General features: G+C 35.2%; 2 long non-coding RNA genes across 2 annotated transcripts; both read right to left on the reverse strand.

Moving 5' to 3' along the window:
* Nucleotides 1–10,147: 10,147 nt before the first annotated feature.
* LOC147487500 (uncharacterized) lies at nt 10,148–11,294 on the reverse strand. Its single transcript, XR_015201634.1, has 4 exons — nt 11,218–11,294; nt 11,073–11,120; nt 10,363–10,434; nt 10,148–10,281 (listed from the first exon to the last, which is right to left on the reverse strand). It is a non-coding gene; the product is annotated as an uncharacterized LOC147487500 (long non-coding RNA).
* Nucleotides 11,295–12,820: 1,526 nt separating this feature from the next.
* Nucleotides 12,821–15,090, reverse strand: LOC147487501 (uncharacterized). The gene is made up of 3 exons (XR_015203195.1): nt 14,306–15,090; nt 13,908–14,001; nt 12,821–12,919 (listed from the first exon to the last, which is right to left on the reverse strand). It is a non-coding gene; the product is annotated as an uncharacterized LOC147487501 (long non-coding RNA).
* Between the last annotated feature and the right edge of the window lie 868 nt (nt 15,091–15,958).

Raw genomic sequence — 15,958 nt, forward strand, 5'->3', positions numbered from 1 at the left:
TGATCAAAAAGAACATTCTAAACCATTATGAGTGTGTATTTTGCAAGAATGCGAGAGAAAATTCACATCATCTGTACTTTAACTGCCCATATACAAAGGCAGTGTGGAAGGGAGTAAAGAGTAGAATGGGGTTGACTAACAATGTTCTGCAATCTAACCATGAATGGTATAGTATTTTCAGGATGACTTGGAAGAGTACCACTGAATTTGAGATTATAACGGCAATGGCTTGTGTTGTGATTTATGCAATGTGGAATGAAAGGAATAGTTGAAGGTTCAAAAATAGATTCCACTCTTCTTCTCATGTTCTAAATGATATTATGAAGAAGATGCAACTATATATGCAACAGGCCATCAAAGAAGTAGAAAACACAGGAACAACAAGACAAATATTAGAGAGGCTTGGAATACATGTTCGATTCAGTGGAAAGGTGGAAAACTAGTGCAATGGAATAAGCCAACTACAAATATGATTATGCTTAACACTGAAGACATACTACAAATGCACAAAGCTGGGTATGGAGGCCTTTTCAGAGATGCAGATGGAAGAGTCTTGCTCTTATACTGTGGTGCCTTTAAGAGTAAATCCATTTTGTTCCTAAAGTTACAAGGCATTAACGTTGGACTGGCATTGCAGTCAAAATGGGGTACAAGCATCTGATGGTCAACATACTCTTACTCTAAAAGGGCAGTGAACATTGTGAATGGCACTGAAACACCTCCTTGGCACTGCTTCAATCTTGTTCAAGCTGTAAAGGCACATCAACAACACATGACTACCTTCTTGGTGGAGCATATCTATAGAGAGGGGAATAAAGCTGCGAACTTTGTAGAAAAAAATGCTAACGGAAGTGATATAAGTGTACGTACTATGTAGTATAGGGCCTTTAGAAGAGAAAATATATATAATTTTTCATGAGGATTCAAGTGGATGTATTTACAATTAGATCATTAGGAATATGTTCTTCACTATCACACTCATGTCTAATTGACCTAGTGTGACATTCAACATTAATTAAGCGCGCGCATTAAGAAACTATTTCTTATACCGGTCGGGTTTGAGCTCAATTTGTTATGTCACAATTTCCTAATACATAACTCCAGATCTGTAGAGTGGTGAATCCTTTATTAAAAATTTTGATTCAAGACATCCTACATTCATTACCCAAAACGTCAAGTCTAGTCTATGAATAGACATTACTTTTTCACGTCTTATAGTAATAAATTTGAGACACATTGAATTTTCACAATTTCTCAAGTCTAGGGAATAATTGGTAGAGTGAGATTTGCACACTAACCTTAATAGTGAATTTATAGTGCGTTCTCACTTTGATCTCTTCAATGTCAGTCATGTGACTACACCAATATACAAACTTAGATTCATACTCAAATGATTGAGATATCAGCATCCTATCATATAGCAGTTATGTATATTACAGTCGTATAAGTGAAGCGTCCGACTTCACCCTTAATTGTGACAATTCTAGGTAAATATATACAATCAAATCTCCCGCACATGACTCTTCATATGCTTGATTGTTCTGATTCTATTACTGAAGTATTATGAGTGGTGTGTATTTTCAAAAGATATTGAATGTGGTTCACCATAAATTGTTTGGAGTTTGAATGATGAGAGTTTTAGAAGAAGGGAATGTAGTTTTCTTTAGTTTAGGACTTGTGTTGGTTTACTAGTTTATGAAGAACATTGAAAAAAAACTTAAGTTGTTTTAATGATTAAAAGAACACAAACTTAGAAGAAATGAAATGATTGATTGAAAAAAGAACAACAAGAAATAAAATGATAGATTGATTGAATAACAAAAGCAAATAACAAAATTGAAAATGATAAATGATAAAAGCAAAAATTAGTGTTTTACCTAATCTTAACTAATTATGCTAGGAATAAGTAAAAACATGAATTTATTCTAGTTGTTTATCAAAGTTCTACTCTCAATTATCATGCAATAACGGGAGTCAGAATTCATTCCACTCCTAGTTTTGTAGACGTAATAATTTCTCTAAATTAACAATTCTATAATATATGTGAGAGTAATGGTTTAATAAAACTAATATGTGTAATAACTAATTAAGATGTTCTAAACTATGTTATGGCAATTTAAATGAGAAGATGTGAATAAGAAGAAAGGTATTAAGGGGATTTGAAATCCACTTGATTAATTCTTAATATGCTAGCATAGAATTATTGTAATCCTAATCTTTATGTTTTCACATAAAGGTTGGGTCTTTTTCATCTCTAATTATTTATGACAATCTCTGCTAACTAATAATTAGCATGTGAGGCAATTTAAACCTATTCTCATGGTGAATTAACTACCTTATAGAGTGGAATAGATTAACATGGCTGATCTCTGGGGAAACGATGGTTTCTCTTTATATTTAGCATATGGATCAATAGGAGTTTCAACCACTTTGCCAGAACGGAGAGTGTTGATGGCATTTAACTCACCTATATTTAAGTTTTCATTACTAGTATTTCTGGTTACATCAAAGGCTGTGTTTGGCGTTTTAGGATTAGGTATAGCTTGACCTGGAAACACACCTTTCGGTTGGGTTTTCTCTTGGTTTAACTATTGTATGGAATGATTAATGGATTGTAAAATCTATTGGTTAGCTTGCATGTAGGCTTCGAAACGATCTGATTATGAAGGTATAGTGGCCACAAGTGGTGTGACTGGAACTATCTCATGTTGATTATTAACGGGTAGGTTGTGATAGTTATTATTAACCGATACGATACCTCTATTGTTATTATTATAATTATTATAATTCCCTTGTCCTTGTCCTTGTCTTGGTGGAGCTTGGTTGTAATTGTTTGCTGAGTTGTAGTTGTTTGCTGGCCTAATATTTTGATTATTAAACCTCAGAGGTGTAACTTGTTGGTTATTCCGCCAACCGAAGTTTTGGTTTTGTCTCCAAGGCGTGTTAGGTTTGCTATTTATAGAGCAAACATTATTCGGCTGTGATGGTGGTTGTGATAGTTGTTCATAGACAAGGGGACAAAAGGAGTAAGTATGCTCAAGGCTGTAACAGAAATTACATGGAAGAGAGTTTATGTTCATGACAGGAGTAGGCTTATGTTGAATAGAAATGGCTTCTATCTTTTTTGTGAGGGATTCGATTAGAGTTCTAAGCTCGGGATCAGATTTAACCTCAAACATACTAGCAGCCTTAACTGTGGAAGAAGAATTAGCAGAGCGGGGGATGTCATTACACCCCCAGTTATTATTACGCTTAGATTGATCTTCTAAAAACCTATAAGCCTCTGAGGCTCCTTTACTAAGGAAACTACCCCCATTCATTATATCAAGAACCTATTTATGGTGATGTAAAAGCCTTTTGAAAAAGGAACGAACAAGCGTGTCTTTGGCAAGGTTATGATGTGGACACTCGATGAAAAGATCAGTGAAATGATTCTAGGCGTCTGAAAAGGATTCATAAGGATTCTAGCGGAAGAAATGAATCTTTTGAAGCATTTCATCTGTCTTCAGTGGTGGGTAAAACTATTCCATGAACAATTGAACAAGTTTGGCCCATGAGTCGATAGAATTAGGCGTTTAGGCTAAGTCCAATGGTTTGGTGCACCATCCCGCTAAACCACAATAGCATAATGTATACAGCTAGCGGCTTAGCGTTTTCCAACCCAATGGTTATTTTCACAACCTCCAATGCCTATGGCAGATGGAATTTTTTTTTTTTTTTTTTTTTGGGACTCTCCAACTGCCATTCCCACAAAGTGAAAAAAAAAAAAAAAAAAAAATTTTTTTAGGACTCTCAACCGCCGCCAAGCCTATGGCGGGTAGGATTTTTTTTTTTTTTTTTTTTCTCCAACCGCCATTCCCAGGCGCAGGGGAAAAAAATAAAAAATAAAAAGTTTTTTTTTTTTACTCTTAACCGCCCGATTACCTATGGCGGGTAGGATTTTTTTTTTTTTTTTTGACTCTCCAACCACCATTCCCATAGGCGCAGGGGGGAAAAAATAATAAAAAAAAAAAATATATATATATATATATATATATATATATATATATATATATATATATATATATATATATTTATTTTGGAGTCTCCAACCGCCATTCTCAAAGGCGTGTGGTTTAGATTTCTTTTACGCTATCTCGTTAAAACTGGCGCTATATATAAGTAAACTTATACCGATAGCGTTGGCGGGTTAGCGTTTTGACGTACCATTGGATCAAAATGTCCGTGATATTTGGTGTTTTGCCGCACCATTAGACTTAGCCTTAGGCAGTTAACCAAGAGTCCAAGACGTCGCCTTATCGGCTAGGGCGAAAGGAAACACCCTTAATTTAATTTATTCCGAACCTACGGTAGGATAATGAAATGTGGTAAGAACTTGTTCTATCCTACACATATGCTGATAAGGCTTCTCGTGGTCTAACCCATGAAAAACCGGTAACAAATTAAATATATTCGGGGGAATTCGAAAATCCCCCACTGGGACGGCAAAAACAATGCATGACTTAGGGCTATCGTTTAAGGCTTTGTAAAAATCAGAGAGAGGAGTCTTTGTTTCTTCACCATTAATGCAGGTGTAGTGAGGGGTATTCTATAAAGGCGTGTGCGTTGACGTTTACAATAGCTAACAGAAGATGGTTTACTCTTATCGGACCTTAATCTCATGTAAGGTTAAGGCCAATATGAAACAAACCACTAACAGCAGTCAAACAACCCTGATATGCTAGAATGACAAATCCTCTGACAGAAAAAACGAGGAGTGAAGGAAAGAGTACCTAAATGCCTCCTTGTTTCACGTATGAATAGCATCTTGTATACGCAATCCCAATGTATTTAAGAAGTTGGAAACACTGAATATAAAACAATTTGAACAAAAGGAGAGTCTGCAACTAACCTGTGAATCGGGCTTTCTTCAGAACGGGCGTGCTCAAATATAAGGCAACAAAGGCGCGTGCGCGTTTGGAAGAAGGGTGCGTACGCGCTTAGTATTAGTGTAAAGAGGGAGCGGGCGCACTCAGAGTGCACAAATCTGGAGAATTCCAGTAGACTTCCAGGAGCAACTTTTCTGTTTTGGAAGAAGACAAAAAGGGCGACTCAAATAGATCAGAAATAGATGCGCCGCTCTCCTAAGTACAATTCCAAAAATTTCCAGTAGACTTCTAGGAGCAATTTTCAGTTTTTCTGAAAAACACAAACATAGTTAGAACCAAACAATGGGTGGGTGGGTGAATTAGGATACGTAAAATTGAAAAATGAAGGGAAACTAATCTAAACAATACTAAGATGGCAGCGGCGCCATTGTGTTATAGTGGTGAGTATTCTCGCCTGTCACGCTGGTGACCCGGGTTCGATCCCCGCAGCAGTGGCGCCATTTGATAAACTAAGAAATCGTTCTTTTCTCTCCAAATAATAATTTGATTTACTACTAGGAATGAGAAAGCTAGATTCTACAATTAGATCAAAGTTTACTCTCAAGTATCATGCAATATTATGGAGTAAAGAATTCGTTCCATTCCTAGTTGTTTAGACGTAATAGTTCACTAGTTTTAACAATTCTATGTATATCCGTGAGAGCAGTGGATTGTAATTTTATTAATATGATAAAATAAACTAATTACGAAGATTTAATGGTCTAGTTTATATTAAGGCAATTTACTACGAAGATTTTAAGTGGGAAGAAGGGATTAGGGGGATTTGATTCTATCTAGATAAATTCATAATATGCTAGTGTAGATTATTACAACCTTAACCAATAAAGATTAAGTATTTGATCTCTAACTATTCATGGTATCTCTAACCAACTAATAATTAGTATGAGGGAAGTTTAACCTATTCTCATGGTGAATAAACTAACCTCTAGATTGAAACTTTTTAATAAGCAATAAATCTAACTAACACATCAAGTTTTCATCAAACTCATCTAATGGAGATTTAGCTAAGATTCATTAGACTATCATTAATAGAAGAAGAGTAAGACATCATAAAGATAATAACAATAACTTGGTTTTATTAATAATGGAGGCTAGGGTTTAGAACTAATAATTAGGTTATACTAAAGAGAGAGAGAGAAAAAAACTAATTTAATTAAGAGAGTTCTAATTAATGGGAATGAGTCTAAAAACTAAAAACTATATATTTTGAGTTATGCCTTAGTCCTCTTTAAATAGGAGAGGACTAGGTTTACAATTTCATGCATGTGCTTTGGAGCCATGTTTTGAGCCATTAAATCAAGTCCAAAACCTAATTACTTAAGTCCAAAAAAGGTTTCTCTGTTGGAAATTACTGCAATAGCTGTTTCATCCACTTTTACTCCTCTGATTGAATCAAGGCCTAGACCATTAGAAATCTCTTTCTAAGCCGGTCGTTTTGGCATATAGTAGGCCCAATTTCGAGGTTTGAGTCCAAAGATACGGCCTACGGACATTCTGTTGACTTTTATGCTCTATTTCTGCCCGCGTTGACTTTGACTTTTCAGCTTTGACCGGGCTTTAAAAAAGTATTTTCTCCTTGAAACTTGGGCTTTAACCATAGAACTTCTTAGCAACCAACCTTTGCTCCTTTCTCTTGCAAAAGTGACCTATTTCTTCACATATTTGACTCTAATACCTGAAATACACAAAAACACGTAAACAGTACTAACTCTTATTTATTATACACATAATTGGTCTAAATATAATATTATTAATAGGTTAAAACTACAGTTTTGGGCTCTTATCATCTTCCTAGGTGGAGGGTTTTTGTTCTTAACAACAGACATTTTGAGAAAGTTTTTGAAAGTTTTTAGAAAGGGGGATTGAGAAGGGGAAAAAATTTGAGAAGAAAGGAAGATTTTTTTGAAAATATGTACAAGTTTGAGTCTTTTAATGTTAGATTCTCGAGACAAATAGAGAGGTGGAGGCAAAAAGATAAAATTAAACCGAGAATGATATCACTTTGGGTTACTCTATTTGTTTAATTCTTGTTTGAAGACGCCTCGTCTTTTTTTTTTTTTTTTTTTTTTTTTTTTTTAAGTTGGTTTTCTCACGCAAAAGATATCTCTAACCATATAGAGGTTTTGACAATAATATAAAAATTATACGTTGGTCTGGTATCATTTTGGGTACTCCAGCGTATAAGTTTCATGTTTATATCCTCTAGTTTTGAAAACTATGGAGAGGTGTTTTAAGGTACTCGTATTCAAAAAGTTATGAGACTTGACTTTAATTTTAAAACAAACCATGACAGGTAATCTTAGGCAACTTCTGTGTCTGCTTTGGGGCGAACTCGATCCAGACAGATAGAGCTTCAGCTACGTGAGTTGGGGGATTTACTGCACAAGACATAGAATGTCCTAACCCGTGCGAATAGCTCGGTGATATAGGCGACCCTTAGTAAGCAAAACTGATCTGAAACATCCCCTAGATTGCGTTTTTCTAGGGGTTGGTCTGTGTAGAATCTGTTGCCCGTCTTGTTTTTGAAAAATTCACATAACTTTATTAAATATCGAGAATCTTGCATTAAAAGATTTGAGAAAGCAACTATTTATTTTAGTTTTTATTATTATTTTTTTGTTCCTAAATTACTTAAAACAATAACATAAAAATGAAAACTATTAAGAAGAATCACTAAGAGGAAATTGATCCACCCAATACAACGAAAAGATTTTTGAATTTAGGTGACTCAAATTACGAACCATCCCATGGTTTGGCATCCCTAGATCTTCCACCTCTTGTTTTGCAAGTAGGCAAATCTAGTGAAAAGGACCAGCTCTATTTCTAGATAATCTAGTCTCTCGTCTCCTACTCTCTAATTAGCCCTAGTTAAAGCCATTCCAACTAGCTTGTAAGACGAAACTCTAAACAACTAGAAATCGCCCACAGGAAGAAAAAAAAATGAATTAAAAGGGCTACAATTGCCAACCATCATACCCCATGATTTGGCATGCCTATATAAGACGAAGCATGCAAAACAACCATAAAAGCAACTGTAAGACACCTCCACTCAATCACCATCGCACCTCTGCTTTGTTTCACATCTCTTCTTTATAGAGGAAAGACTACTCAAGCATCAATAGTGAAGATTGAAGGAAGAACTTATAATTATGTAAGACAGAAAACAAGGAAAGAAAATTATTTTGAAAAAAAGAGTGTAAAATAAAGAAAAGAAAAATTGTATACTCGCTCCACAGGTTCACACTTACTCAAACGACGAGTAAAAAATGTTTTACAAAGAATATGCGAGATATACGTGGACTCAAGGCTCCGACACTTACAACCACACCCTCCAAGTGGAGAGGTTCGGTTACCTTTTTATGCATTCCTTTTAAGAAAAGATGGAATGGAAGGTGAAAGATAAGGAATACATCAAGGAAAAGACGATTTAATCCTCGTACACAGGATCTTATGAAAGAATTTTTAGCGCTCCAGCTTCGTTCACATCACTTGTTGCTTCAATTGTTGTGCTTGTTGGTTTAGGATTTGGTACTGCTTGTCCTGGGAACAAACCTTTTTAGGTTTTGTTTTGGACTAGCAAGTTCAGAGATTGTTGCATGGATGCTAAGATTTGGGTTTGTTATTGCATGATAGATAGCATGATCTCGGTGGGCTTATCTGTTTGGACACTAGTTGATAGTGTACACTACACCATAACAGGCTATTTGCAACGGCAAAAAACCGTTGCTAATAATTTTTGCAACGCTTTTTAAGCGTTGCAAATATGGCGTGGGTAAAGTGTTGGAAATATTTGCAACGGTTAATAAGTGTTGCAAACAAAATTTTGCAACTGTTATTAACTGTTGCAAACAGAAATTTCCAACACTTATTAACCGTTGCAGTCATGATTTGTAACACTTTTTATAACTAGCGCATACACAAATTTAAAGCCTTTGCAACGCTTTATAAGCGTTAGTAATTTGTTAAAAATATTACCAACGGTTCTTAACCGTTGCAAAATTGTTAATTAATTTAAAATTCGTTTGTAACAGTTATAAACCGTTGCTAATGTGTTGCTGATAAAAAAAAATTCTCATATTTTGTAGCGAGACTAGCTAAACCTACAAAAAAATGAATGGCATCCACAATTTTGTGTCACTGAATACCCATAAAATTGAAAAATTAAATAACCTACAAAAAATTGAATTTCAATAACATTTGAAATAATAAGAAAGAACATAAATCAAGGTGAGGCTTGACCGGTCTTTCATCCCAATAAAGTAGGGTAGAATTACATGCCAATGACAGTGCAAATGGTCAAGACAGAAATCTGTATTCTCCTGCTTATACTTCCTTTAAGAAGAGCAACAGCTAGTCTTCTGTCCAACAAGTTTCCTTGGATCTGAACAGTAGGAGGCCTAGCATTGTTCAACCCTGGTTGACTTGCCATTCTGGAAAGCAATCAAAATCATAAATATACATAGACACATATTGTTACAAACAAATTTATGTGGCTATAACAATATTATTTATCATTGAGGAAACACATGGTCGACTTAAACACTTACTACCACACTTACTAGAACTGCAATGTGATTTATTTACATTGAATTAGTACTCCAAACATGTAAATGCATCAACAAATTTAATTGTAAACAAAAACAGCAGTTGACCATTTGCCATGATTATTGTCTACCACATCCCAGATTCCCAGGTCTCATCGGAAATATCATATATCTACTTTGCTTGAAATGACCGGGATGGAGATCTCAAAAGTTAATCAATTTTTTTTTCTAAGAAAAATAATTTTAAATTATTGAAAAATCCACAAAAGCATCGTATCTAGTAGTGAAACCCAAACTCCGAGAATGAGTAATGTAGATTAGCCCTTCAGTTAAACATTCATCCTCAAATATAAAAATGCAAAGGAAAATAAGTACCTGGTTCTTGATCTCAGCAGCCATGGCCATAAAAGCTTGTTCTACATTTGTAGAACTTTTGGCACTGGTTTCCATGAATGGAATTCCAATTTCATCAGCAAAAGCCTAAACACGTATAAGAATAGATGTCAAACAAAGCTGACCTTTTTTCTCCATATACTAATATTATACAAATGCAAATTGAGATAACATAAAGAGGGATTGGGAGAAAACGTTCTCCAACAAAAAGAAATATAGTAATCATTAAAAACAAAATGTGAGGGATAACAAGTTCTACCTTGCATGTCTCATATGACACCACTTTTTTTATCAGTTACGTCACACTTGTTACCAACCAGAAGCTTGTTTACATTCTCACTACCATAGCAATCGATTTCATTTAACCATTGCTTAACATTGTTAAAGCTCTCCTGGTCTGTAACGTCATAAACTACCTGAAAACAAATACAAACACAATGAGCCAGTACTAGCGTAAGAATATCCAAAGTAAGGTTAAAACTGCGGGATTCACTTACTATAAAGGCATGTGCACCACGATAATAGTTGTTGGTGATTGTTCTGAAGCATTCTTGCCCAGCAGTATCCCACTGCATGATAAAGAAAGGCACAAAACACAGTAGTTTCATCAATGCAGACCTTGAATGTGAATAGTCTTATATCCATCGATGCAATTATCACAAGATTATACATTTTAAAGTTAACAAAAAGAACTTAGAGCATCTCTAGGTGGCTTTATATTTGGTCGCATCCTTTAAATTTGAAGGAATGCGTCGGAATTTGCCAAAATTCCATCTCTAGGTGGTAGCAAATCCGGTCGCATCACCTGCTTGTTCGCAAATTTGGCAATTTGGATGCGGATGCAGAGCAACATTGGTAATGTCGTGCGCCATTGCGAATGTTGCCCCAATTTTTTTTTTTTTACTTTGACTAGCACCACGCGCCAGTAGTACTGTCGCACGCCACTACTAATGTCGCGCGAGTTATTTTTTTTTTACCCTTTTAATTTGGTGCAACAGTGGGAATGTCGCGTGAGTTTTTTTTTCCAACTTGGGGTTGACATTGGTAATGTCGTGCGACAGTATCAATGTCGCGCAAGGTAGCCCTATTCCAAATTTGCGAATGAAATTTGCGACCACCTAGAGTTGGTCAAAATTTGCAACCAGTTTCTTCATACTTTTTCTTCAAATATGAAGAGTATGCTACCACCACCTAGAGATGCTGTTACAATCTGAAGTTTAATGGTCTTGCCATCCTGCTCAACATTGCGAATTTTCTACATAAGGACAAGTAAAGCAATACTGTTAATGCACATTCACAGAAGAAAAAATGAAAAAAAAATAATAATATCTGCATAAGTAACAACTGCTTACAAAATCAACTCCAATGGTGCTGATGTAGCTCTCCAGTTATGAGTCATCCTGTACACCATGGAAACGAAAATGGTCACAAAACTGAGAGAAACTCCACATAGATATCTACTGGGAAGTTTCCCTTCAATTGGAAGTAGCAACTCACATGACTTAAAGAGGAAAAAAATAGTACATAAATAACCAATATTTTCTACCTGTCCTCCCTAAGATACATCCACGCCAACTCAAGATATATTCCCATCTATAAACGAAGTGCTAAACAGTATATCCCAGTTCTCCTCATGCACTTTTGACCAAATGAACAACAACCTTTAATAGACAAATCACCTCCTCCATAACCCCTTTACTATGTTTCATATATATTTTCCAACCAAATGATGCAAAAGATTACGAAAGGTGTCACATACTCCACATGTGGTTCCCTTTCAAGAAGTGCCATCTCAAGGGTCATGAAGCTAGTATTGGAAACATTGTACACCTAGTAGGAGATGATTTATCAGTCAGAAAATTGTTAAACTTCCTTCCCTAGTACAAAACCGATTTCATGTTGTACTTGGAAAAGCTACCAAACTTTTTCCATTAGCACAAAAGGAAGTGGCGGACAGCTGTTGAGACTCATGAAAAATAAGGGAAGGTTCACATGAGTAAGACTTAATCCTGAGTTCTGTACCTTACTTCTGTCAGATATAGGTGGGTATTACCCATGTTCAGAAGTTGTACTAGACGCATTGAATGTTGCCCATGAAAAATGAATAAGACACGCAGAAATGCGAGTGTGTGTGTGTGTGTGGGTGGGGGAGCTACCAACCTTTTTTGCATCTTTTTCATACAAGGCATAGAATATGTCAAGCAACCTCTTCTTAGTGAATGATTTGATCTCTCACATCATACCAAAGTCATAGTAAATTAGTGCCCCATCAAGGTCGATAGCAAGATTTCCAGGATGTGGATCAGCATGAAAGAATCCAGTTCGCAATATCTAAAATAGTACACATGTGAAATGTCAATAAACAAAAATTGCATGCCTGGTAAACAAGGTAATCATGAGAAAAAGTAGTTAAGCATTAAAGCTTATGGATGACTTCTTTAGACTATTAATATTCTAAACTGCAATGGTTTTTATCTTTCAAGGTTGTTATTATACCATATGCTAACAAACGGCTCAATTTTACTGAAATAAGGAAGTCCAATTTACCTAAATCAAGTAAGCTTCAATAACGCGTGAAGAAATGAGAGAACGGTTGTATCCCCTTGCATCCCCAAATTGTTAATTTTGATGCCTGTTAGAAGATTTGCCAATAAGGAATACTATTAGCGCCAGCAAAAAGTTCAAAATCAACACAAACAATGGAAAAACCATTGAAACTTAATTTTTATAATCATGTTGTACATGTGTTGCAACAAGCACACAACAACACTAACAAACATGTATATAGTTTTGAGAAAGAAACCTGGAACATACTCCAAGGTTAAAACCATTGTGGCAGTATAATCCCAAAAGACCCCCTACAAGAGAAACACCAGAAAAAGGATGCCTTTTGTGATATTCCCTTTAACAAATTTTCCACTATTGAGTTATTAGATCCAATAAATTGACTACTTACATATCGGTACACGAACCCACTTTACATTGCGAAAATCCCGACGGAATCTGTCAGCATTTTTCCCTTCATTTACATAATCAATCTCCTGATACAAAATCCTGAAAAGAAAAAAAAAAGTATAATGAAAGTTGTCAATTAAAAAAATTATCAATTACCTAAAAAGTTTGGTTTAGTTTTTTTTTATTTATTTATTTTCATTTCATGATAAATTTAGACTTTACTTCAAGCAAGCAAAGGTAGGTTGAGGTAATCTACATGTACAAAGAGATCAAGGTATTATTGCATGCACAAAATAAAAAATTGAGCATCCTAACTCCTAAGCCAACCAATGTAAATCTTGGTATATTATAGAATCCCATCTAGGCACGAAGGACAGATGTTGTCCATATAACTCCTTAAACCTTTGGTCCACACATAGAGTGGTCCTTTATTGAGAAAAATGACTTTATAATCACCTTAAAAGCTTTCAGCCACATGGCTGGTAGCACCTGGAAATGGAACCAGACTCCAAGGCAATTACCTGATGAAGAGAATGGTTCCATATATTTTACCAAAATGTAGAAGATCCAATACTCAACCAGGACTAACAAATGGAATGATAGATTACAAGTGAAACGGGGAACGCCCTTGGAAAGACACATAAAAAAAGACATGATTCACTAACTAAAAATCCTTAATGTAAAGTGACATCAGCTCTCAATAATAAAGCTTTATTCCAATAATAAACTTTATTCCAATGCAGCACGCCAAACATATAAGTGATCTTGGAGAGCATTTTAGACAACAAATCTCATTCTTGCTCAAGTATGTGATATTGTGTAGCTACACACTAGTGTTCCTAGCCTTAATTGAGCTTTCACGCTCTTTTCCTTTTGCAAAATATTTAGGTCTTGGTGATGTGCCATGTGAGTGTCCTTGTTTTTTCAGATGCATAGTTTGTTATCCCTGATTCTTCTTGTAAATTTGGTTTTTTACCAAATGAACTTGCAGGGATCTCCCGTACTTTGTAAAAGTTCCACGAAGAACTATTCTCCATGAAAAGGAGAAGTAAAGATACTTGGAGGATGTTAGTTACTAGATACTTACGTAGCACATTCTTCATATATGCCCATCCAGTCCCTTGTAGGACCACCAAGAGTCTCACTTCTCTGAAAATACTCAGCAATCAGCTTTAGATTCTCTGGAACAATAGAGTATAATTAATTAAGATAATCTAAGAGAAGACTGGTAATAATATTAACAATAAGGAATGAGGGAGAGCACACACTCAACTCAAAAGGCACCAAGGTTCATGTTTATATAAATAACTAACATCAATCCATTCACAAAAAAATGCTGAATCGAAAAATCTAATTAACCATCCATTTTCACCACTGTTTAGTAAAATATGGATAGAACAAATCTGGGTGTGTGGGGAATATGGACCTGTTTATTAAAAATAAAAATAGGAGGATATTGTGGGAGGGGGAACATAAGACTAATACCTTGATTGGTTATTCATGTTAGTACTTCCAGTAGCACGAGATAAAGAGCCCCTAGATAGATATGCAGCCATCTCCTCCTTTGTTCTAACTTCTATTTCTCTTATTTGTATTGGATTTCTGACAGATGCAGCTGCCTTTGTTGCAAAGACTTCAAGCAAATCAAATACTTCTTCTTTAAAAATCTTTAGCACAAAAACGAATAAAAACACAAATTCAGCCACGAAAAACACAGTCAACAACACAGCTTCAAAAGTTGTATTTCAAATGTCAAACCAGCTCGGCCTCCTGTCCATCCTCCTCTTTCATGCCACTACCACTAATACCATTACCACCACCCCCACTACAGGGGTTCGCCTTAGTATCATCCACTAAAATCTACAATCACTAAAATCTAAAATCTACAAATGGTTTTCGCCTTAGTATCATCTGAAAACATGATCTACAGATGAGACCCAATGATGGACCTCGAATGAAAACATGCAAAACAAAGACGTAAGACACACACGGCCATGGCAAGTCAACTATTTTGGAAACACTGGTAATGCTGGCTATGAAGGAGAAACAAAATATACTGGTTGATGATTAAATCACTGATGTCATAATTAATTTCACTTCAAACAGCAACACATGCCTAAGATAAGTTTTAATCATATTTTTGGAATTTAATCAAAGACTTGAAAACAGCTGAAATTACAGAGGAAGGACCACAAGTAAATATTATATATAAAAGAGTGCATCATGTACAGATTTCAAATGGAGAAGGTTAGAACAAATAATAATATCGTCAGTACCTGGTCCCTAAAAAAAATCAATCAACAAAAACACAAAAGAAGGATTGAGCAATCAGGACCATGCTACTCTCATTAAAATGACAGCTCAACACTAACTGGAATCCAAAGCCGGCAAACTTAACAAAAAATAATTTGTTCAGCAAATTGTTTTGCAACTTAGATTTCTATGAAAGAAAATTCCCAAAATGCAATCACAAAACTACACATCAACTTTTACAAGATCGATTTGTAGAAAAACAGTCCATGAATCAAACACTTAAAAACCTTATTTTCATAAAAAAAAAAAAAAAAAAAAGAGTAGCATCTTCAATTATCAGCTTAAAACCCAACATCTACATATAAATCAATAAAATAAACAAAAACCCAATCAACTTAAAAATACTAACTTTAATCTAACAATAGGGAGTAAAAAAGATAGGTTACCTGATAAAGATGACAGAGATTGAGGGGAAGTGATGAGTTAGTTAGGTGCTGATCCAAATCGAAGTAGTATCAACCCAACTAAGCAGTGAAAACGAAAAACAATTAATTGAGAGAGATGAAAAATAATTAATTAATTCAGAGAAATAAAAAAAAACAATTAATTGGGAGATGAGTGAAGTACGACTTACCCCTAGTTTTATTGAGTGGTAGTAGCGAGAGAAGAGAAGGGAGTGGAAGAGAGAGGGTAGCAACAGTGAGCGGTAGTAGTGAGAGAAGAGGAGGGAGTGGAGAGGAGAGAAAGAGATCGATGTTATGTTTTATGTTTCGATGAAATAATGAGCGCGATTTTATTTCGTTTCTCTCTTTCACCAAAATTTCAAGTTTCTAATGCTTAACCTACGGTTTGCTCTAATTTGAAAGCGTTAGAAATTAATTCTTA

The sequence above is a fragment of the Coptis chinensis genome, chromosome 7 (genome assembly GCF_015680905.1).
Source record: "Coptis chinensis isolate HL-2020 chromosome 7, ASM1568090v1, whole genome shotgun sequence".
NCBI classification, from domain to species: domain Eukaryota; kingdom Viridiplantae; phylum Streptophyta; class Magnoliopsida; order Ranunculales; family Ranunculaceae; genus Coptis; species Coptis chinensis.